General features: G+C 42.4%; 1 long non-coding RNA gene across 1 annotated transcript in view; it reads right to left on the bottom strand.

The window, feature by feature from the left end:
• The window catches only part of LOC143809406 (uncharacterized), a 44,238-nt gene extending 20,771 nt beyond the window's left edge, over positions 1 to 23,467 (bottom strand). The window contains exons 1-2 of the long non-coding RNA XR_013222268.1: positions 23,283 to 23,467; positions 22,281 to 22,351 (exon numbers count right to left, since the gene is read on the bottom strand). This is a non-coding gene — a long non-coding RNA (uncharacterized LOC143809406). The remainder of the gene's footprint in view (positions 1 to 22,280; positions 22,352 to 23,282) is intronic.
• Between the last annotated feature and the right edge of the window lie 1,819 nt (positions 23,468 to 25,286).

Here is a 25,286-nt window from a genome sequence, read left to right as displayed (position 1 = left end):
GAAGGAGTTGATCCCACTCCAAAATGCGTTGTTCTTGATTTATATGTTTCTTCACCCGGATACCACCACCGATCCTATTCTATTACCTTGTACTTTGAAGATCTGGTGTTTCTTCACCCGAATACCACCACCAATCCTATTCTATTACCTTGTGCTTTGAAGATCAGGTACAGAAAGGTCAATATGAGCGTGACTGTGCCTGATGAAGCAGCTCAGCCCATTCAACTAACCGGGGCTGTTCATGGCTGACCAGCAATACCAGGACTAGTCACACTTTTGCGAACAGTCTTGTAACAGATGCTGCAGCTCCATCGATTGTTGCTCCCACTTTATTTTGCTGGTTGAGAATAAGATCCCCCCTACTGATCTTACATTCATTGATGACCTATGGTAGGAAGGAGATATCAAGGAAAAACCAATTCATGTTGAGAAACTTAGGGGACTACTTTTATGATAACTGTGTTGGTGGTGATAATGGTTGTCATCTTCTAGAGGAAGGAATACTTCAAAACAGTTCATTAGAAATGTTAACATCTGGACAGCTCCTCAGCTCCTTGGCATTTCTGCTTATGATATGTCACCCTATATGGAGAACTCCACCCATTAGGATATGGAAAGATATAAAATCCCTGCTCAAAAATTTGTACCTTCAGACACCTGATGAAGGCTTTGTGAAGCCGAAACGCGTTGTATGATATTTTAATAGAAGATATATACCATTTTTAATCAATTTGATTACTTTTAATGGTTTAAATTGTCATCATTTATGAAGACACCTTGTTGACTCATCCAGATTTGGAATTTCTTCTAATGGGAGCGCCTTCCAGGAAACTCTATAATAATTTTTTATTATTCCAAAAAAAAATTCTGCTATTATACAAGTGGGAAGGAAATATTTGGGAAGGAATAATTGCCTACATGGACCCCTGAATTGGCAGCAGGAACCATTATGGAAAAATAAACGACAATTTGAGTTGTGCTTAAGTTGCACAACCTATACAAGTGAGTGCGACAAATTCGCATTCATCTTTTTTTTTTCGAAAATTGTGTATAGTACTACGCTCAGATAGCGCTTTCTGTTTGTTTCTCCCATTTCTTTATACTTTCCAAAAAATTTCAGATTTTCCTTCTCTTCTAGCAGGTGCAGTGTAGGATTCGTGTTTTCGGTGCCCCCGCTATCCTGTCCCATTTTGCTTTGTGTTTACGACAGACGCCTGGAACTGTGCAGTAGACTGAACACAACAGGATATTGTAATTCATTATAAATAAATCAACTGTTTGCAGCTATCGCTGCTTTGATAATAAGAGTCATCTGTTTCCAAATTCAAAGGCCAGGCGGAAAACGAGTTTTCTTCCAATTTATTGCTCTTGAGAAATAAATCTTTAATTATTTTCCAAAGCCCCTGCAGTCTGATAGCGGAGGCACAGAGGTGATGACATGAAGTAATGATCCCATTTAATCTAGCCACTAATTCAGACAAATGTGAAGACACCATCATTATGTCCTGTCAGTCCTTCCAGGACCTAGAGTTGTAATAATGACAGTGACACCGTATGTGTAACGGGTCAGTCCTTCCAACAAATAGAGCGCAATAATCATAGTAATTTGTATAATCGGTCAGTGTAAGGGTGAGCTGGACGTGGAAACCTGGCAGCTCTTAATAGAGCTTCCACAGATAGGCTTTGGCAACGAAACTCTGATTATCAAGTCCCAGGGCTTTTGGAAAAAGAAGTCTACTCTATCGCCCGTGCCGCCCACAAAAGGAATATGGTGGCACCTGGTGATAAAAGCTGATGTCGCTAGAGCTGGTTGGTGTTGTCGCAGGTCTCGACCTACTCTCTGATGAGTCCACTGTAGAGATGAAGTCACGGCACCGGAGAGATAAGACACAGTACGCCAGGGCTGTATTTGAAATATCTCTAGTTTTTAATGAGCTTACACACACTTTTATGCATTCTTGTGTTGGAGGCGGATTCCCCATGTATTGGCTAAGCGTCGGAGTGTTTTACTCCCTTATCTCCCTACAGTTTTGCAGACATATTTTACACAGTACATCATTCTTTATCTTTCCAAGGACATTCACTCCTTCAGCTACATTTGTAGGGGGGTAGCCCAGCGCCAGTGTGTCTGTCTGTATTTTGCACTCCTTCCATTAGTTCTTAGCAATTCACGATAACAGCACAATGAAGAATAGTGAATTGTATCTTACTTTTCTGACCTCTAATAACACTTATACAAAATGGAGGCAAGCAAGATAAAATGGATCCTGCTCTAACATTCCCCCATTTTATTCACTATTCTGAATAAGCTGTACCCTTTTTTTTTTTTGTTAATATATATCATCATCATCTATGTGAGTGCAGAATTTCCCAGTACATACAGAGATACACTTAAAAACTATTTTAAACACTATATATGCAATAAGGACAATCGCTACTATATGCAACAGGCTTTGCAAAACCCCAGCTACCCAGCCCCCGATCCCCTTAAACCAATTGGCTGGGTTTAGGAAAGAGAAAGTATCTGACCACCAGCTGTCCTTAGTGCGATCATTATCTTTGTCATATCGGTTTCTGAGTCTTTGAACATCTTCTAACTTTAGCTTCATCTTTAGAGTACTATTTGGATCTATATAATGGCAGCAAGCAGGTCCAATAACCTGACACATACCACCCTGTGCTGCTGTTAGATAGTCCAGTACTATAGTATGCTGGTTGGTTACTATAATGAGTTGATTTTGGACAGCAATGGTGGTATTTAGTATATCCAATATATCCCAAATTTGATCATCTAGATAGTCTGTGGCCCTAACCAGTTTATCCCACATTTGTGTAATCATAGGGTAAATAAAAATAGAACTGACAATTTTATTGGCTATACCCATTTGCACTATGTGTGGTCTCCCTGAAGGGCGGGGCGTGTTATCCGCAGCTCTTTTATATAACGTATGTTTAGGTATTGCCTGTGTATCTAATTGCTTGTTTGGAATTACAAAGGTGGCCGGAGTCAAACGACACAGAGTGCAGGTGCCCGTTACCCCTACTGGTAGCCATTTATATGCATTGTTTCCATACACCCAGAACATATCAACAGGTAAATCCCATAAGGCTGAATGTTGCAGTACTAATCTATGTGCTAAGTCTATGAAGGCTGAGACACTCTGGAGCATGCACCAAGGTGGAGACTGTCCTAGAGGACTACAATAGCCCACATCAGGATTTCCACAAGTGGGGGTTCCTGGAACATATCCAGAGGACTCATTACAAGGTATATTACCTGAAACACTAGCGCAAATATCTTTAGAACCTTGTAAAAACAGACTAGAAAATTTCCATGATGTGTTATGTATCATTCTTTCTAATAGTATTGGTTTGAAAGCATCAGTAGAGTATGAAGTCACATCAAAACTAATTTGCAAATCATAAGTTGGAACTCGCCCTAAATCTGTTAGTCCAGTCTTATTCCTAGGTACCCAGGCCCCACCCTCATAGGCCAAATATTGTAGATGTGTACTACTTCCTGAGAGATTACCTTGCCACCACGGGTATCCCACCCATCCTACAATCGGTATACCCACTGTAGTGTTCCATAACTTAACATTATTTGTGGCATTGTTGGCGAGTGTGTCAGAACAATCAGTCCAGGCAAACAGTTCCTCAGGTGACACAGGGATAGCTAGGAAGGGGATACTTGTGGCTGACGTGGGTGAGTGCGTACAGATCCAACAGTCTGATAAGGGCTGGGAATTTTCCAACAAGTCATCTATCAATTTTCGGTGATGTTGCACAAACTTATTATTCAAGGATGTTGGAGAATTCAGACTGTCCCATGCGATTACGCATAATATCATGGAAATCGAAACCAGCCAAAACATTATGTTTCCTTTATCGGCTGTCTGGTTCTTTAACTCGCTTGCAGTGTGATGCGTGGATCCAACTAGGTTTTCCTTCGAGCTTGACAGCTGTGGCTGTGGTCAGGAGCACTTGGTATGGTCCGTCAAATCTTGGATCCAGGCTCTTCCGGACGTGCCGCTTTATCACTACCCAGTCTCCTGGCTCTAAGGGATGGTGTCCAGGATCCTTGTCTGGGTCTGGAAGAGAACTGAAGACAGTTAGATGCACTTTGGCAAGGTGTCCATGTAAGGCCTGCACATAGCTAGTCAAGTCCTGGTACTTGAGCTGCAACTGTTGTGGAAAGAAACATCCAAGATTGGGGCCCCTGCCAAACAGAATCTCATACGGTGACAGTCCTGTCCTCCTGTTTGAGGTATATCTTACTAAAAACAAAGCTAGAGGAAGGCATTCTGTCCATGGTTTACCAGTTTCTGCCATTGCCTTCTGCATTTTAAGCTTAAGAGTTCCATTTAGTCTCTCCACTTTTCCACTGCTCTGCGGATGGTATGGAGTATGCAATGCTTGACTTACCCCCAGTGCTGCCATTACCTCTGACATGATCTCTCCAGTAAAATGGGAACCCCGATCGCTTTCAATGACTTCAGGAACTCCATACCTGCATATGATCTCAGCCATCAGTTTCTTCGCCGTTGTCTTAGCCGTAGCTTTGGCAACTGGGTAGGCTTCTGGCCAACCTGAAAATAAATCAATGCAGACCAACACATACTCATACGTCCCTACCCTAGGCAACTGAATATAATCAATCTGCAGTCTCTGGAATGGGTAAAGGGGCCGGGGAGTGTGTTTGGATGGGGTTTTCACTGTCCTACCCTGATTATGTGTGGCACATATCATGCAGCTCTGTACCTGCCTTTCTGCGCAGGTGGAAAACCCGGGGGCAATCCATTGTCTCTGTAGGGTGTCACACATGGCCGTCTTCGAGTGGTGCACATTCCCGTGCAGAACCTGTGCCATCATTGGGTACAGTACCTGTGGTAGGCAGACCTTTTCACCCCTCCCCCATAGTCCAGTGACGGTATCAGAGCAAGCCCCTATCTTTTGCCACCTATCTTTCTCCTCCTTACTTGCCTGTTCTTGTAACCGGGCTAAGATGTCTTTCAACACAAGTGGAGATGGTGGGGTGTCTAGGTGATGTACTTGAGAGGCTACAGGAGTGCTTGCTGCTTTCTTGGCAGCCTGGTCTGCCAGTGTGTTACCCTTTGTCCGTCCACCAGTGCCTTTGGTATGTGCCTTTACCTTTATGATGCCTGCTTGGGTGGAAAGCTGTAGTGCATTCATAAGTTGCTGGACTGCCTCAGCATGTTCAAAGGGGTGGCCATTTGCTGTCAGGAAAGCCCTGGCTCTCCAGATAGGCCCATAATCGTGTGCAATGCCAAAGGCATACCTGGAATCAGTGTAGATATTTACAGTCTTACCTTCTGCTAGTTTGCACGCTTCTGTAAGCGCCTTGAGCTCTGCTTCTTGTGCAGACATATGAGCTGGCATTGACTCTGCCTTGATTACCTCATGTTCTGAGACCACAGCATATCCGGTACGGAAGCGTCCTTGGTCATCTTGGTGACGGGATCCATCTACAAAAAGCTCAAAATCAGCATTAGGTACTGGCACACTAGAGACAGTAGGGAGACCAGCCGTCTCCTGAGACATCAATTCCAGACAATCATGTGGTTTAGATATCTGATCTTTTTCCTCTGGATCCATTCTGGAAAGAAAAAGAGTGTCCTTTTCCATGTCACCTACCCCTCCCCCATTTGGATCCATAGGAACTGGAAGAAGAGTAGCGGGGTTTAGGACAGTGCACCTTTTCAAAGTCACATTAGTAGGCATGAGAATAGCACACTGAAGTCGCAGCTGTCTGGCCATAGACAGGTGGCTAGGTTGTACTTGGTTAAGGATACTATGTACATCATGCGGGGTATGGACCGTCAGTGGGTGATCCAAAACAATCTCTGAAGACTTGTGTAGCAACAGCTGGACAGACAACACGGCTCGAACACAGGAAGGACTTCCTCTTGCCACCGTATCCAAGCGGCCGCTGTAATAAGCAACAGGTCTCTGTTTGTCTCCATGAAGCTGAGTCAGCACACCCATAGCATGTCCTGCATTCTCATGAAGAAAAAGGTTAAAAGGAAGGGCATAATTGGGGATGCCCAAAGCTGGAGAAGAAACAATGCACAATTTCAGAGAGTAAAAACAGTCAAGTGCCTCTGGTGTAAGACAGAAGGGGACAGGTTGCATACGGTCATATAGAGGTTGCATTAAGATGGAGGCAGACCGAATCCATGGACGACAGTAGGAAGTTAGTCCTAGAAACACACGGAGGCCCTGCACATTCCGTGGGGGCTGCATGTCCATGATAGCCTGTTTTCGCTCAGGGGTGAGGTGCTTTTTCCCTGGAGAGAGACAATGTCCTAGAAACACAACAGTACTTAAGCAAAACTGTAATTTTTGTTTGGATACCTTGCACCCCTGTTCATGGAGGAAAAAGAGTAAAGAGATTGTGGCCATTTTACACAGAGAACGAGAAGGAACACACAGCAATAGGTCATCAACATACTGAATGAGAACTACTCCTTTAACATCCCAGTCTTGTAGGACTTGTGCCATGCACTGTGAGAAGATAGTAGGGGAATTCTGGGCTCCTTGTGGTAGGACAGTCCAAGTATACTGCTTGTTGCGGAAAGTAAAAGCAAAAAGATACTGACAATCTGGGTGCAATGGAACACTGAAAAAGGCATTTGCTAAGTCAATCACTGAAAAACAAATACTGTTAACAGGTATGTGTGCCAACAAGGTGTGTGGGTTAGGAACCAAGGGAGCAAGCAGTTCTGTTGCGGCATTTACTGCTCTGAGGTCATGGACCATTCTATAACACTGGTCAACAGCATTTTTGGTGCCAAAGATATTTCATCGAATTTAGGGTATTTTTGGGGTGCTGATTCTGAATATGTCATCAGTTTTGCCAGATTGGCTCAAGTTTTTGAGATTTTTGGTATCTTATTTATAGCACTTGTTGGTAAATGTGACGCATCATCTCATTAATTTCTTTGGATTAGTACTTGAACTGAGCAGTTCTCAATATAGTTTTGTGTTAATTAGTGTTCTAAAAGTTTGTTCATAGCTTGATTTTTGCACTAACTTTATGTTGTTGTCTGTTTTCCAGTGAAAAGCATGAACTCATCAAGAAGAAGTTGTCTTAACGATCCAGACTCATTCTGTTACATTTGTGGTGAATACACACTGCCAAAACATAGAAGAAACATAACAGACTTCGTAAAAAAAGTGTATTTTGCCTATTTTGGGGTTATGCTTGGGGACCAAGACAAGTTTTGGGCACCACACATAGTGTGCAAAGCATGTATCGAATTATTACAAAAATGGAGCAAAGGACAAAGAAAAAGCTTCAAATTTGGTGTTCCAATGGTGTGGAGAGAGCCAAAAAATCATCATGATGACTGTTATTTATGGTAAACACAGGAACAGGCACATCTTCACAATGAGGGACAGGCCTTCTTGCAGATTCCATGTTACTCCCATTTTCGTTTCTTATGCTTATTGAATCCTTGCACTTGCACTGCACAGAAATAACAGTCATCATGATGATTTTTTGGCTCTCTCCACACCATTGGAACACCAAATTTGAAGCTTTTTCTTTGTCCTTTGCTCCATTTTCGTAATAATTCGATACATGCTTTGCACACTATGTGTGGTGGCCAAAACTTGTCTTGGTCCCCAAGCATAACCCCAAAATAGGCAAAATACACTTTTTTTACGAAGTCTGTTATGTTTCTTCTATGTTTTGGCAGTGTGTATTCACCACAAATGTAACAGAATGAGTCTGGATCGTTAAGACAACTTCTTCTTGATGAGTTCATGCTTTTCACTGGAAAACAGACAACAACATAAAGTTAGTGCAAAAATCAAGCTATGAACAAACTTTTAGAACACTAATTAACACAAAACTATATTGAGAACTGCTCAGTTCAAGTACTAATCCAAAGAAATTAATGAGATGATGCGTCGCATTTACCAACAAGTGCTATAAATAAGATACCAAAAATGTCAAAAACTTGAGCCAATCTGGCAAAACTGATAGCATATTCAGAATCAGCACCCCAAAAATACCCCAAATTCATTAAAATATTTTGGACACCAGAAAAAAAAATTTTTTTTGTTGACCTGTGTAATTCACCGGCTCCCCAGGCCTAACCTTCTTCTTTACTGGATATAGGGGAGTGTTGCAAACGGACTGTGTAGGCACAACAACCCCTGATTCCAGCAATTTTTGTAACTGTGCGTCTATTGCAGCCTCCTGAGCAGCACTCAAGGGGTACTGACGCAATAGGGGTGGTTCTACCCCTGGTTTCAATTTGACTATTATGGGAGGAACTTTGAGTTTTCCCACATCAGTTTTGCCTTTTGCCCACAGATCAGTGGGGAGTTGATCCAAGGCAGGTGCAGTGAATGGATCACTTTCTGCAGTACTTGCAGCTGCATCCAGGGCCATAATCCTGCAGAGGGTACTGGGTTTAAGTTGAGGGGTCATAGTCACTGTTCCGTCATCATGGTAAGTAATAACCGCCTGTAGTTTCCGTAAAACATCAGCACCTAGCAAATTGCATTGTCCCCTGGGGGCTACCATTAACTGTGTCAGAATGGTCTTCCCACAAATGGAGAGGGGAATGGGTTCTGTCAGCCCCAAGGTTTGGGTCGGCGCATTGAAAGGTGTGGCCATGACAAAGTCGGTGGTGTCACGGAAGGGTAACGGACAGTCTGAAAGCGTGATAACTGAGTTGTCAGCTCCTGTGTCAACCTGAAAGTCTGCTGTAGTTCCTCCTGGCAGGCTCACCTGTACTGTACAGTCGGGGGTGGGAGGTAGAGTGACTAGAGGACACAGTTGCAGGCTGCCAGTTACCTATTCGTCGGTCTGGGGGGCAGTAGGGGTGGGAACCTTATCTGGGTATGGGTTTGTGCGACAATCTTTACTAAAATGTCATGGTTTCTTACATCCGTAACACAATCTAGGACCCGTAGTGGGTCCTCCACGTCCTCCACCTCTCTGTGAGGGTCCACTCCTCTGAAAGTGAACCTTAGTTTTCTGCTTCTGCGAGTCCAAACTGACTCCATGTGCAATCTTAGCAAGATCGCCTGGGGGGCAGGATCTCCAATCTGGTCTACTTGCCATCACCTTCTCTCTCACATACTTATCAATCCCTTGCATATATGCATGACTTAACAAACGTGTCGCAGTTCTATCATCTTCACCATAACCCATATCAGACCATCGTTGTTGCAACCTGTAGAAATAATCAATGGGGAGCTCCTTCGGGTCCTGGACACAGTCTTCTAAATGCACTGATACTTCCTCCTGTCTAATCTTACAGGCTTTTTCCAGTGCCTCAACAAAGTCAGACCCTGACCTGGCATTGTTAGGTTCTCCGTCTTGGGGACCATTTCCCCCTGGGTACATTTTATATGTCTCAGCTGTCAGTCGGGTGGAAGGTGCTTCCCCCAGGGCTGAACGCACTAACTGTTGCATGTCCTGTCTGGTTGCCTGGTAAGTGTGCTGTATCACCCCACACTGTCTGGCAAAAGTCATAGGTCGTTGGTTAATGTCTGGTAGCTGTGCAGTCAAAGACATCTGTTCGGTGGGAGACCATGGCTGATACCTGCTAGCAACATGGTAAGTCGGAGGTCCACTGTCAGCTGCACCATCCTCCACTTTGGATCGCATACCACTTGAGACTACTGTCTGTTTCATGGGAAACAGTTTGGGAATACCTGTATACAATGTGTGGGAACTGCTTGGCTGGGGACTGCCACAACTTACACAATAATCAGCAGTTGGTGGGTTCTGTTGACCACAATGTGGGCAAATCCATTGTTCTGATCCTGCCTGTTTTCCTGTGGGGACATAACTGGGGGACACTGGTGGGGGTGGAGCACATGGAGGTAAGCTGGGAACGATGGCGGCTTTACAGTTCCCATCTAGACATCGGTATACAAGATTTTTACCTTGGATGAATTTTTCCACTCCCTGCTCTTCATAGTGTCGGGAAGCGTCTGCCCACATTCTAGCTTGCCTCAAGAGTTTTTTATCTTTAAGCCACCCTGTGTGGTTTTTCATGAAGTCATACCATTTACCTGAATCTAATTCCCCTGAGGGGTGGAAGCCTCCTGCCTTCAAGAGCACACTAACCTGCTTCTGGGATTCCTTCCCTTCTTTTCTCTGGACTAATTCTCTAGCACTATGGAACCCTGTACTCTCTTGGTTCCCCATTCTATTGCTAGTATACGTGCAGGCTGAAAACTTATCAGACGGACCTTTCCTCCTCACCTAGAGTAGGCTATATCCTCCTACGTTAGTCCTAAACCTAAACTATAGGTTTAGTGTGCTTACAGGTTATTGTATTGGCTTGCTTCCAAGATTGATAACACAGGTATATGAACAGACAAACCACAAACACTCCACAAGCACACCATACAAAGATCATGGGGTCAATCATTTTAGTCTAACAGTGGAGTCATCAGTATCCACACAATGAGGGTTAACATCTGGGTTCAAGGGTACCTGAGCCGGGCAAAACCCGTGATCTTACCTGGTCCTGGTCGACTAGAAGAAGGGGAAAACCCGTCCACAAGTGGAATGACGTAGGCAGAATATAATCAGTATTCTCACCCCAGCGCTGTGTGATGCCACTAGTCCCGGGAAGTCCCCTGGTCCATTACTGGAGTCGGCCGGGTCCCAGATGAAGCACTCAGGTCCCTGTTCGGGCAGCCAGAATTGTTGTCGCAGGTCTCGACCTACTCTCTGATGAGTCCACTGTAGAGATGAAGTCACGGCACCGGAGAGATAAGACACAGTACGCCAGGGCTGTATTTGAAATATCTCTAGTTTTTAATGAGCTTACACACACTTTTATGCATTCTTGTGTTGGAGGCGGATTCCCCATGTATTGGCTAAGCGTCGGAGTGTTTTACTCCCTTATCTCCCTACAGTTTTGCAGACATATTTTACACAGTACATCATTCTTTATCTTTCCAAGGACATTCACTCCTTCAGCTACATTTGTAGGGGGGTAGCCCAGCGCCAGTGTGTCTGTCTGTATTTTGCACTCCTTCCATTAGTTCTTAGCAATTCACGATAACAGCACAATGAAGAATAGTGAATTGTATCTTACTTTTCTGACCTCTAATAACACTTATACAAAATGGAGGCAAGCAAGATAAAATGGATCCTGCTCTAACATTGGTAATCAGTCAGTCCTGCTAAGAACTGGAGTAATAATATCAAAGATGCCAACAATAAGTCAACAGTCCTTCCTAGAACTACCGTGTAATTACGGCAGTGATTTGTATGATGGTCAGTCCGTCCTAGGACCATAGAGTAATAATGATTGGAATAAAAGATCAATCCTTCTAAGAATGAAAGTGTAAAAATGTTAGCAATATTTACAATCAGTCCTTCCTAGGACAAGCTTGCATTAATATCCGTGATATGTATAACTACGGTAGTTAGTTTTTCGTATGATTGTAGTCTAATAATGAGAACGATGTATTACGGTTCAGTTCCTCATTATACCAAAGTATAATTATAGTGAATATTGAATACACAATGCTTCTTAGGACCACTGTATACTGACAGGTTAATGGACCCATCAGCTCCTTAATATGCAGACCATTTTAGCCATGAGGATGAAGGGAATTTTTTCATTGTGCTTCACTGCATTTCCACAGCCATCACTCTTATTTTCCTTTATGTGCATAAACGAGGCTGTGTTTTTATAGCACAATTTTAATCTACATATATATATTTTTTTTTCATTGAAAATTATTGCAATTACATGTGTTTTGTTATACAAATGTTTATTTCCTTTGTGTGTATTGAAACAACACAAAAAATACACAGGAAAAAAAGGCAAATTGGACATAATTTGGGATGTGGTCGGTATTGAAATGCAGGATCCCCTATATGGCCCTTAAAAAACATGATAAATATGCGCATGGATTTGCTTCCATCCTGATGAGCCTGGGAAGGGTTGATGCCTGATGCCTGTTAAACTGCTAGCTTTGGGTGAGATTGTTCTATTTCTTACTACAGTCTGACATTTGATGAAGCTGGCTATCAAGTGCACTTGTCTATGTCAATGTGCTAAACTGAATGGTTATATCTCACTCATCTCTGATGCTATGAGGGATTCAGTTAATATGCATAAATATTTATAGCATCTCATGGCAAAGTAACGTGTATATTTACCTACCTGGCAATCTACTTCAGGTGTCTTTATTATAAGTATCTAGTGGTATTTTAATTGGTTAATTAAAGGTTACGGTTTAAAATTCCCATGCTTTGCTATACCTATAATTTCATTCAAAACCTTAAAAATTAGCTGGAAAAAAATTGTCACCTTTCCAAAACTGTGGGTTAACAATTTAGTTTCAAGCATGTGATGCTCGTTCAAACTCACCTGTGGAAAGTAACAGGTGTGGGCAATATGAAAATCACACCTGAAACCAGATAAAAAGGGGAGAAGTTGACTCAATCTTTGCATTGTCTGTCTGTGTGTGCCATGCTAAACATGGAGGACAGAAAGAGGTGAAGATGACTGTCTGAGGACTTGTGAAACAAAATTGTTGAAAAATATCAACAATCTCAAAATTATCAGTCCAACTCCAGAGATCTTGTTGTTCCTTTTTCCACAGTGTGCAACATAATCAAGAACTTTACAACCCATGGCACTGTAGTTAATCTCTCTGGACATGGACAACAGAGAAAAATTGATGAAAGGTAGCAATAGGTAAGATAGTCCGGATAGTGGATAAACAGCCTTAATTAAGTGCCAAAGAAAATTCAAGCTGTCCTGCAGCTCAGGGTGCATCAGTGTCAGCACAAAATATTTGTCAACATTTGAATTTAATGAAACGCTATGGCAGGATACCCAGAAGTACCCCACTGCTGACACAAAGACATGAAAAACTAGACTGCAGTTTGCCAAAATGTATGTGAGTAAGCCAAAATCCTTCTGGGAAAGCATCTTGTGGACAGATGAGACCAAGATTGATGTGCTTTGCCAAAAAGCTCTTTCTACTGTTACTGAAAATGGAATGGTACCTACAAAGACAAAAATACAGTACCTACAGTCAAATATGGTAGGGGTTCAAAAATGTTTTGGGGTTGTTTTGCTGACTCTGGCACTGGGTGCCTTGACTGTGAAAGGCATCATGAAATCTGAAGATTACAAAAGGATTTTGGGTCGCAATGTAGTGCCCAGTGTAAGAAATTTGGCACCAGAAATGGATGGAAACATTGTGCTGGAGAGTTCTGAAGTGGCAGCAATGAGTCCAAATCTTAATCCCATTGAACAGCTGTAGAGAGATCTTAAAATTGCTGTTATTAGAAGGCATCCTTCAAATATGAGAGGCCTAGAGAAGTTTTCCAAAGCAGTTTTCCAAAAGAAGAGTGTTCTGAAATTCTAGTTGAGAGGTGTAAGAAGCTTGTTGATGGTTATAAGAAAAGATAAATTGCAGTTATTTATTCCCAGGGGTGTGCAACTAAATATTAAGTTGTGGTTGGCAACAATTTTGTGGGGCCCATTTTTGAAGTTTTGTGTAAAATTATGTCTAATTTGCCTTTTTTTCTTTGTTTTTTTGTTTTGTTTTAATACACACAAAGAAAATAAACATGTGTCTAACAAAATATGTATAATTGCAATAGTTCTTCATTTTCTGCAACAATTTCAATGGTGCCAACACTTTTGGAGATGTGTCATGGTTCCCAATGGCAAGGGAATGTCAGAGAACTTAAACAACAGACTAGCTCTTGGGTGATGGAATCTCGAGCTGACCGTGAGCTAAACCTACCACACAACTAACAGTGGCTGGGTGGCGTACCTACGTTTTATCCCTAGACGCCTAGCGCCAGCCGGAGGACTAACTAACCCTAATAGAGGAAAAGACAGACCTGGCTTACCTCTAGGGAAATTCCCCCAAAAAGGAGACAGAAGCCCCCCACATATATTGACGGTGAGTTCAGAGGAAAAGACATACGCAGTATGAAGGTAGGTTCAGCAAAGCGAGGTCCGCTTACTAGATAGCAAGAAGATACAATAGGGAACTTCACGGTCAACTGAAAACCCTATTAAAATACCATCCCGAAATTACTTTAAGACTCATGTGTCAACTCATGACACCGGAGTGGCAATTTCGGCCCACAAGAGCTTCCAGCTACAGAAAAATAACATAACTGTGACCTGGAACAAAAATGCAAAACAAACTTAGGACTAAGAGTCCAACTTAGCTGATAGTAGTCTAGAAGCAGGAACATGCAACAGAAAGGCTCTGGTTACATTGATGGCCGGCACTAGAATAACTGAGCAGCAAGGCTAAATAGGATACACCCATATCCTGATGGAAACAGGTGAACAGAGAAAGTGAAGCACACAAGTCCAGTACCACCAGTGACCACCGGGGGAGCCCAAAAACCAAATTCACAACAGTACCCCCCCCTCAAGGAGGGGGCACCGAACCCTCACAAGAACCACCAGGGCGATCAGGATGAGCCCTATGAAAGGCACGGACCAAATCAGAGGCATGAACATCAGAGGCTGTCACCCAAGAATTATCCTCTTGACCGTAGCCCTTCCACTTGACCAGATACTGAAGTTTCCGTTTGGAAACACGGGAGTCCAAGATCTTCTCCACAACGTACTCCAATTCACCCTCAACCAACACCGGAGCGGGAGGCTCAACGGAAGGCACAACTGGTACCTCATACCTGCGCAATAATGACCGATGGAAGACATTATGGATAGAAAAAGATGCTGGGAGGTCCAATCGAAAGGACACGGGGTTAAGAATCTCCAAAATCTTATACGGGCCGATGAACCGAGGCTTAAACTTAGGAGAAGAAACCCTCATAGGGACAAAACGAGAAGACAACCACACCAAGTCCCCAACACGAAGACGAGGACCAACACGACGACGGCGGTTAGCAAAATGCCGAGTCTTCTCCTGGGACAACTCCAAATTGTCCACCACCTGTCCCCAAATCCGATGCAACCTATCCACCACAGTATCCACTCCAGGACAATCCGAAGACTCCACCTGACCGGAAGAAAAACGAGGATGAAACCCCGAATTGCAAAAGAAAGGAGAAACCAAAGTGGCAGAACTAGCCCGATTATTGAGGGCAAACTCCGCCAACGGCAAGAAGGCAACCCAGTCATCCTGATCCGCAGACACAAAACACCTCAAATAAGTCTCCAAGGTCTGATTAGTTCGCTCAGTCTGGCCATTAGTCTGAGGATGGAACGCAGACGAAAAAGACAAATCAATGCCCATCCTAGCACAGAACGCCCGCCAAAATCTAGACACGAACTGGGTCCCCCTGTCAGAAACGATATTCTCCGGAATACCATGCAAGCGAACCACAATTGAAAAAACAGAGGAACCAACTCGGATGAGGAAGGCAACTTAGGCAAGGGCACCAAATGGACCATCTTTGAAAAACGGTCACACACCACCCAGATGACAGACATTTTCTGAGAAACCGGGAGATCAGAAATAAAATCCATAGAGATGTGAGTCCAAGGCCTCTTCGGAATAGGCAAAGATAACAACAATCCGCTGGCCCGAGAACAACAAGGTTTGGCCCGAGCACAAACATCACAAGACTGCACAAAAACTTGTACATCTCGAGACAGGGAAGGCCACCAGAAGGACCTAGCCACCAAATCCCTGGTACCAAAGATCCCGGGATGACCTGCCAACACAGAAGAATGAACCTCCGAGATGACTCTACTGGTCCAATCATCAGGAACAAACAGTCTACCAGGCGGGCAACGATCAGGTCTATCCGCCTGAAACTCCTGCAAAGCCCGTCGCAGGTCTGGGGAAACAGCAGATAATATCACCCCATCCTTAAGGATACCTGTAGGTTCAGAATCACCAGGGGAAACAGGCTCAAAACTCCTAGAAAGGGCATCCGCCTTCACATTTTTAGAACCTGGTAAGTATGAGACCACAAAATTAAACCGAGAGAAAAACAACGACCAGCGCGCCTGTCTAGGATTCAGGCGCCTGGCAGACTCAAGATAAATCAAATTCTTGTGATCGGTCAATACCACCACCTGATGTCTAGCCCCCTCAAGCCAATGACGCCACTCCTCAAAAGCCCACTTCATAGCCAAAAGCTCCGATTACCAATATCATAATTTCGCTCGGCGGGCGAAAATTTTCAAGAAAAGAACGCACAAGGTCTCATCACGGAGCAGTCTGAACTTTTCTGCGACAAGACCGCCCCAGCTCCGATCTCGGAAGCATCGACCTCAACCTGAAAAGGAAGAGTAACATCAGGCTGACGCAACACAGGGGCGGAAGAAAAGCGGCGCTTAAGCTCCCGAAAGGCCTCTACAGCAGCAGGGGACCAATCAGCAACATCAGCACCCTTTTTGGTCAAATCAGTCAAAGGTTTAGCAACATCAGAAAAACCAGTTATAAATCGACGATAAAAATTAGCAAAGCCCAAAAATTTCTGAAGGCTCTTAAGAGAAGAAGGTTGCGTCCAATCACAAATAGCCCGAACCTTGACAGGATCCATCTCAATGGAAGAGGGGGAAAAAATGTACCCCAAAAAAGAAATCTTTTGAACCCCAAAAATACACTTAGAACCCTTCACACACAAGGAATTAGCCCGCAAAACCTGAAAAACCCTCCTGACCTGTTGGACATGAGAATCCCAGTCATCCGAAAAAATCTAAATGTCATCCAGATACACGATCATAAATTTATCCAAATATTCACGGAAAATGTCATGCATAAAGGACTGAAAGACTGAAGGGGCATTTGAAAGACCAAAAGGCATTACTAAATACTCAAAATGGCCCTCGGGCGTATTAAATGCGGTTTTCCACTCATCCCCCTGCTTAATTCGCACCAAATTATACACCCCACGGAGATCAATCTTAGAGAACCACTTAGCCCCCTTTGTTCGAGCAAACAAATCAGTCAGCAGTGGCAGAGGATACTGATATTTGACTGTAATTTTATTCAAGAGTCGATAATCAATACACGGCCTCAAAGAGCCATCTTTTTTAGATACAAAGAAAAAACCGGCTCCTAAGGGAGATGAAGAAGGACGAATATGTCCCTTTTCCAGGGACTCCTTAATATATTCTCGCATAGCAGCATGTTCAGGTACAGATAGATTAAATAAACGACCCTTTGGAAATTTACTGCCCGGAATCAGATCTATGGTACAATCGCAATCTCTGTGAGGAGGTAGTGAACCAAGCTTAGGCTCCTCAAAAACATCACGATAATCAGACAAAAATTCCGGAATCTCAGAGGGAATAGATGACGAAATGGAAACCAAAGGTACGTCCCCATGAACCCCCTGACATCCCCAGCTTAACACAGACATAGCTTTCCAGTCAAGGACTGGGTTATGAGATTGTAACCATGGTAATCCGAGCACCAAAACGTCATGTAGATTGTACACACAAGGAAGCGAATCATCTCCTGATGGTCTGGATTCATACGCATAGTCACTTGTGTCCAGTATTGTGGTTTATTACTAGCCAATGGTGTAGAGTCAATACCCTTCAGAGGTATAGGAACTTCCAGAGGCTCTAGATCAAACCCACAGCGCCTGGCAAAGGACCAATCCATTAGACTCAAAGCGGCGCCCGAGTCGACATAGGCATCCGCGGTAATTGACGATAATGAACAAATCAAGGTCACAGACAGAATAAACTTAGACTGTAAAGTGCCAATTGAACTAGACTTATCAACCTTTTTTGTACGTTTAGAGCATGCTGATATAACATGAGTTGAATCACCACAATAGAAGCACAACCCATTTTTTCGCCTAAAATTCTGCCGTTCGCTTCTGGACAGAATTCTATCACATTGCATATTTTCTGGAGCCTTCTCAGAAGACACCGCCAAATGGTGCACAGGTTTGCGCTCCCGCAAACGCCGATCAATCTGAATAGCCATTGTCATGGACTCATTCAGACCTGTAGGTGCAGGGAACCCCACCATAACATCTTTAATGGCATCAGAGAGACCCTCTCTGAAATTCACCGCCAGGGCACACTCATTCCACTGAGTAAGCACAGACCATTTACGAAATTTTTGGCAGTATATTTCAGCTTCATCTTGCCCTTGAGATAGGGCCATCAAGGCTTTTTCAGCCTGAATCTCTAAGTTAGGTTCCTCATAAAGCAACCCCAAAGCCAGAAAAAACGCATCCACATTGAGCAACGCAGGATCCCCGGGTGCCAATGCAAATGCCCAGTTTTGAGGGTCACCCCGCAGCAAGGAAATTACTATCCTAACCTGCTGTGCGGGATCTCCAGCGGAGCGAGATCTCAGGGAAATAAATAATTTACAATTATTTTTGAAATTCAGGAAACGAGATCTATCCCCGGAGAAAAATTCTGGTATAGGAATTCTAGGTTCAGATATAGGAGCATGAATAACAAAATCCTGTAAATTTTGAACCTTCGTAGCAAGATTATTCAAACCTGTAGCCAAACTCTGAGGATCCATTTTAATCAGGTGAGATCAGAGCCATTCAAGGATTAGAAGGAGAGAGAGAGACAAAGGCTGCAATTAGAGGAGAAATGCAACTGAGTCAACTAAAAAGCAAGCTCAGAAGAAAAAAAAAAAAAAATCTGCAGACTTCTTTTTCTCTCCTTTCTTCTGCCAACGGTTTTAACCCTTGGCCGGCCATACTGTCATGGTTCCCAATGGCAAGGGAACGTCAGAGAACTTAAACAACAGACTAGCTCTTGGGTGATGGAATCTCGAGCTGACCGTGAGCTAAACCTACCACACAACTAACAGTGGCCGGGTGGCGTACCTACGTTTTATCCCTAGACGCCTAGCGCCAGCCGGAGGACTAACTAACCCTAATAGAGGAAAAGACAGACCTGGCTTACCTCTAGGGAAATTCCCCCAAAAAGGAGACAGAAGCCCCCCACATATATTGACGGTGAGTTCAGAGGAAAAGACATACGCAGTATGAAGGTAGGTTCAGCAAAGCGAGGTCCGCTTACTAGATAGCAAGAAGATACAATAGGGAACTTCACGGTCAACTGAAAACCCTATTAAAATACCATCCCGAAATTACTTTAAGACTCATGTGTCAACTCATGACACCGGAGTGGCAATTTCGGCCCACAAGAGCTTCCAGCTACAGAAAAATAACATAACTGTGACCTGGAACAAAAATGCAAAACAAACTTAGGACTAAGAGTCCAACTTAGCTGATAGTAGTCTAGAAGCAGGAACATGCAACAGAAAGGCTCTGGTTACATTGATGGCCGGCACTAGAATAACTGAGCAGCAAGGCTAAATAGGATACACCCATATCCTGATGGAAACAGGTGAACAGAGAAAGTGAAGCACACAAGTCCAGTACCACCAGTGACCACCGGGGGAGCCCAAAAACCAAATTCACAACAGAGATGACTGTACATAGCCATTTACATGGTCAGAGCTCCGTACACAAGAAGCTCTGATGCACTGTGTGTTTGATACCTTTTTGTCACAGCCAGCAGTAACTTGTTCAGCAATTTGTGCTATAGTAGTTCTTCTGGGGGATCAGACCAGATTGACTTGCCAATCTTCTGATTTCAGTGAGATTTGTGCAACTGTGACCTTGTTGCCAGTTCACCAGTTGTCCTTCCTTCTGGTAGGCATTCACCACTGAACAATGCAATGCACTGACCCTGTTGTCAAGCATTACAATTGATCCCAATTTCCCCCTTATTTTTTGCTTGTCTTGTTAAGACGAATTATTTTCATACAGTTTTACCCAAGTTGCAATGAGTCTAAAGGCTTTATCTTCTTGACCGTAAAGGCCAGAGCTTCAGTGTTGGCTTTAACCAACCACATGGACTGTTGAACTCAATAAGCCTAATCAGCAGTCGTAGTGTAAACTCCAAACAAAGTGAACCCCTGAAAGAATGACACAATATTTGGGAACATAGTTCAAATAGTGAAGATCATAACCATGTTCATAGAATATATTTATTGTGCAAAAGTAGAAAATGAAAAAAGAAAACACTAATATTAAGGGCAGAAATGCAAAGCACCATTTACAACAATATTGCAATAGAATTTCTACTTCGAATCTGCCTAAACAGACCGATTTGGATGAAATAGAGATATTCATGTTCAGCGTCGGGTACTTTACATTGATATAATCTAGAACAGTGGGAAAGATTCATTAATAGTGGTGCAAATGGAAAGTAGAACACTAACTCTTAGAATACAATCAGATTGCATGCAAAGGTGCTTTCTGCTTTGGACAATCCTTACTTATTAGATCATAAAGTTCCCCCCTTCTGGGACACCCTATGTGATCATATGTTATCGGTAAGGAAATCTATTACAACATTTTTAATTTCCCTGTGGTGCCATCACAAGGAAAATTAAGGATGCAACACTGCTCATTCAATTAATGTGTAATCCTGATGTAACTGTTTAGGACCATGTGATATTCACTGTTGTTTCACTTCTATGGTCGTTTAATGTATAAGAAATGATAATGTAAGATTAACTGTTGCCTCCAGATACCTCTATTTTTGCAGAAGCCAGAAGGAAATATAAAGAAAGAACTAGCTGAAAGTAAGTCAGTGTGTGGCTGAAGCCACATGGTACGCAGAGGTTCCTTGTTCCTAAGGATAGAAGAGGATTAGGCTGAAGGCATGGAGAAGTTCCCAAACTTGGAGCTTAACAAAGCCATAGGCGAGTATGTCAAGAATTTTGCTACCATAGAGAGACATGATAGTAATAAAGTGGTTGCAGTAAGCCAGAGGATTCTCTTGGTGATGTGATGTTGCTACCTTATAGATGTGTATTTCTCATGTATAAGGTAAGGTGTCTTTTACTGTGACATTACCTCATGTACCTAGTTAGTTGTGAGCTGGTGGATTGTGAAACATATTGGCCCCACCAAGTCCTATGTGATATAGAAGTTATCATAGTCAGCATGGGCTCTGGAGGAGCTTGAAGCTGACATGGGTGGGAGCCTTTGGGTGCGCTGAGTGTTCGGTGCCAATATGAGAAGGTATGGTTAGATCTAATATGTCTACTTAACTGTTAGGCCAAAGGATTGTCCATCATGTAAGTGTTAGACTTTTTATAGAACTTTTGTCTAGGCCAACTCTCAAGTAGGTCAGTAGTCACTGTGCTTGGCATGCATCATGTCCTCATAGTATGCATATTGCAATTAATTCAGATATTCTATGTCTGATGGAAGCGTCGTTATTGCATGGACTTTACACCACTAATTTAATGCCTGTTTGTTTATACTTTTGAGGGAACTTTGAAGACTTAAAATACTAATTGAATTTACACCCCACTCTACTCATCTAGTCTAAAATGTAAATCACAAGGGTCAGGATTTTTCCTCTAACCTTATGGTTAATATTTGCATTAATGCCCATAAATCACAAACATTCCTGAGTGGCCAGTGCAGCTGGTTCCTCATGTACTTGGACCAACACCTAATGCTGATCCCCCCCAATGTTATGCCTACTCGTTGTACAATCCCCTATGTGGAGTGCCTCTGCAGTGAGTTGGTGATAACTTTTGTTTACAAACCCATTCTTGAAATTATTCCACTAGGGAACCTCATGTTTCTGCTTTTCTTCCCATAGCCCATTTAATAGGCCAAAGTGGGATAGTCTGGCATGAGAGCGTTAAGGGGGTAGAGGCCAAAATGAGTGATGAGGACCCTCTGGAAATGTAGTGGATCTCCTAGAGTGCTTTTTTGAGGACACATTGGAGAAAGGTGCTATCATGGAAGTATCTTCGTCTGCATGATGGGAAAGCTTGCAGAATTCTCTGCTTGCTTTTGCTAAATAGGAGGGGACTGAGTCTTCGGAAGTCTGTAGATAGTTTTATAGACAGAGGCAATTATGGGCTGCACTCTGAGTCAAAGTTATCCAGTGCAGCATGGTGGCGCAGTGGATAGCCTTGCAGCGCTGGAGTCCTGGGTTCAAACCCCACCAAGGACGACATCTGCAAAGAGTTTGTATGTTCTCTCTGTGTTTGCGTGGGTTTCCTCCGGGTTCTCCGGTTTCCTCCCACATTCCAAAGACATACTGATAGGGAATTTAGATTGTGAGCCCCAACGGGTATAGCGATGATAATGTGTGCAACCTGTAAAGCGCTGCGGAATATGTTAGCGCTATATAAAGATTATTATTATTATTATCATTATTAATGGACAATTTCCAGATGTATACATCCATCATTATAACACAGCACTTGTACAAGAGATAATATGTGTAACACCACTTGGGAGAGTGTCAATTAACTAAAACCAATGTAGAATAAGAGAAAATTACATGTTTCAAAATACTTGGTAAACACCAGAGTTTTTCTCTACCTGGATCTGGATCTTTCTCACTGCTGTATTCTGAAATAGTAATAAAGACCATGTAAGGAAACAATAAATTAAAAAAAAACTGAAAAATAAATTAAATCGATAAAATAACCACCATTAAAACAGGTATACTCCAAAATACAGCTATATACAAAAAAACACAAGGAGTACAAAAATACCCATATAAAATATATTAATATTTTATTAATTATTTATAAATAATCAAATTGAAGAAATGCTCTAAAAATTGATAAATTGGACAACAGTAATTGCAGTGAAGAGCAAAGACAAAAGTCTGACACTAATACAAATGTATACGGACCAATAATACAGAGAACATAATACACTCCATGATGCAATATTATACTATAGATGTATCCATATAGCAGCACTATCAAAATACTAGAACAATGAGATAAATATAATACTATGGGTTTAATTAAATGAACAAAGAATATCATACCGAAAATGATCACCAAACAGAAACACAAAAATATATCAAGAGTAACGGAGGGGCAACTCCTGAACACAACAAACCTACATAGAACAACCGAGTTAAATGCCCCAATACAATCAATGTACGTACTCAAATAACTAGCTACATAAACTAGACAGCACTATATAGAAACATATCACAAAAGTTTATTAATTACAAAAATGTACATGAACATGTAACACACTTAAAAAGTTCCTCTAGCTGGGTAAGTGGAATGACAAAGAAAGTGCAGGAGTGCTGAGCCTCAGAAGGATCACTCTTGGTATGCACAATAGGATGTACTAATATAAAAGGAAGAATCATGCTCTTTTTTATAACCAGACATGTCAAAAGAGTGTATGGGAAAATCCGCAGTAAAACACATCCCAACTGACTAATCGCTACAGCATGAACCTGTATCTTCCCAATATGGTTCATCTATTAGTCCTAAAGTGCCGCAAATAGTGCTCCCAATTGCAAAGTGCTTACCCATGTGGGGACTCAGTACCTTCCTGCCGTCGCCCCGACGCACGTTTCGCATGATGGGCTTCCTCGGGGGGTGGTACAGCTTGTGTTGTGGCTACCAATCTTTATGTAGTGGCCATCACAGGTGATTTAGATGGATGCCGCCAGTTGGCGCATGCGCAGTGGACACGCGATCCCCGTCGCGTCATGTCCGGTCATCTCGGAAGCCGACGCAGGTCAGACGGAAAGTCTCCTGTGATGTCACTGACCAGCATCGGACCCATATAGATGCCTTCCAAGACGCAAGGGGGACCCGCCGCCACCACGCATGCGCACAATGTGGCGACCATCAAATGCAAGGGCAAGAGAATGGGAAGTATTTTGAAGTGATAGAGTATAGGTAATATATATAGGTATATATTAATTAGGATAAAAAATGAATTGTAATCACAGCTGTGACACCCCCTTGAGAAAGCCCACATGAAACGCACGTCGGGGCTGCTTGGTCTGACTACTTCTAAGGACTAATTTGGGTAAGATCGTCTTTTCAGTGCTAGATACATATTATATATATATTTTGGGTATTTATGGTGTCACAGCGGTGATGGCAATACATTTTTTATCCTAATTAAACCCATAGTATTATATTTATCTTATTTTTCTAGTATTGTGATAGTGCTGCTATATGGATACATCTATAGTATAATATTGCATCATGGAGTGTATTATGATCTCTGTATTCCCGTTCATACATACAATACATTTGTATTAGTGTCAGACTTTTGTCTTTGCTCTTTACTTCAATTACTGTTGTCCAATTTTTTATAGCATTTCTTGAATTTGATTATTTATAAATAATTAAGAAAATATTCATATATTTTATATGAGTATTTTTGTAGTCCTTGTTTTTTTGTATATACATGTAAGGAAACAAGTATTATCGTCTATTACCAATAGTATCCTGAAGTGTAAAATGCTATCAGTAGCATCGCTCATCAAATTAATGACTTAGTAAAAGCAATAAATCTGAAAGATGTACAATATATTATGATATTTAATGGAAGAACCCATAAAGTAGCAGATAAAAAATATAAATCCATAGGACACAAAAATACATGAGAATAGAGAAAGGTAAAAGCACAGAATAATGGTGTAAAGACCAAATGTGAAAACATATCATACTGGGGTATACATTATGTTTCCTTAGAGACTATAAATAGCAGAGTTGTTACAAGTTGTGGTGCAAAAAGATAAAAGAAAGGATGATCAGAAGCTTAGAAGTGTTAGAACAGAAGGAATAGACAGTAAAGAAAGGGGAATAAATCCTTCTGTATGTGGGAAAGAAGAGAACAGCATCATTTGGGTTATCAGGAGATCGTGCCCGATATTTATACGTACAAAGAAACAACAGTGGCAAAATCTCGTAAGTGCACCGCAATGTCAGAGAATCTGTCTCGATAGTTACCTGTTAACCGGGGCGTAGAGACATGGTGCAAGTCTGCGTGGAAAAAATAATGGTGCATGTTGGCATATATACTGTTGGAATCAAAATTATTCAACACCCTTTGCAAATAGGTTTATTAAAATAATTTACAAATAGGTTAACCATCTCTAAAATTTCATATGGACCAATAAACCCAGGACCCAACTGATGGCACATTCAATGTAATATTTTTGGAAGATACCCAGACTTATCACCAACCTTGAATACAAGGCCCCCTGAACGTTTCTGATCCTCCTTCCATTTCTTGCGACTTTGAGCCACCCCAATATTCTTCTGAACCTCCCTCCAAACATCCCCAAGTTTCCGTATGGCAACCTCTACTCCAGGACAACCAGATCTCATCCTTGAGAATTCACCAAAATGAGGATGTGCAGCGCCCCAGAGTCCTGGTCGTTGCAGTACTGTGGATCCGCCACTACGGGGAGCCATGGTGCGTTCGATGGCACTGAAGGAGTTCATCTGACCAGGTATCACAGACACCAATATGTTTCACAGCAGGGCCTCCGGGGGGAGCTAAGGGTTCT

The sequence above is a fragment of the Ranitomeya variabilis genome, chromosome 2 (assembly GCF_051348905.1).
Source record: "Ranitomeya variabilis isolate aRanVar5 chromosome 2, aRanVar5.hap1, whole genome shotgun sequence".
In the NCBI taxonomy this organism is placed as follows: domain Eukaryota; kingdom Metazoa; phylum Chordata; class Amphibia; order Anura; family Dendrobatidae; genus Ranitomeya; species Ranitomeya variabilis.
This window is presented reverse-complemented; position numbering and strand designations above follow the sequence as displayed.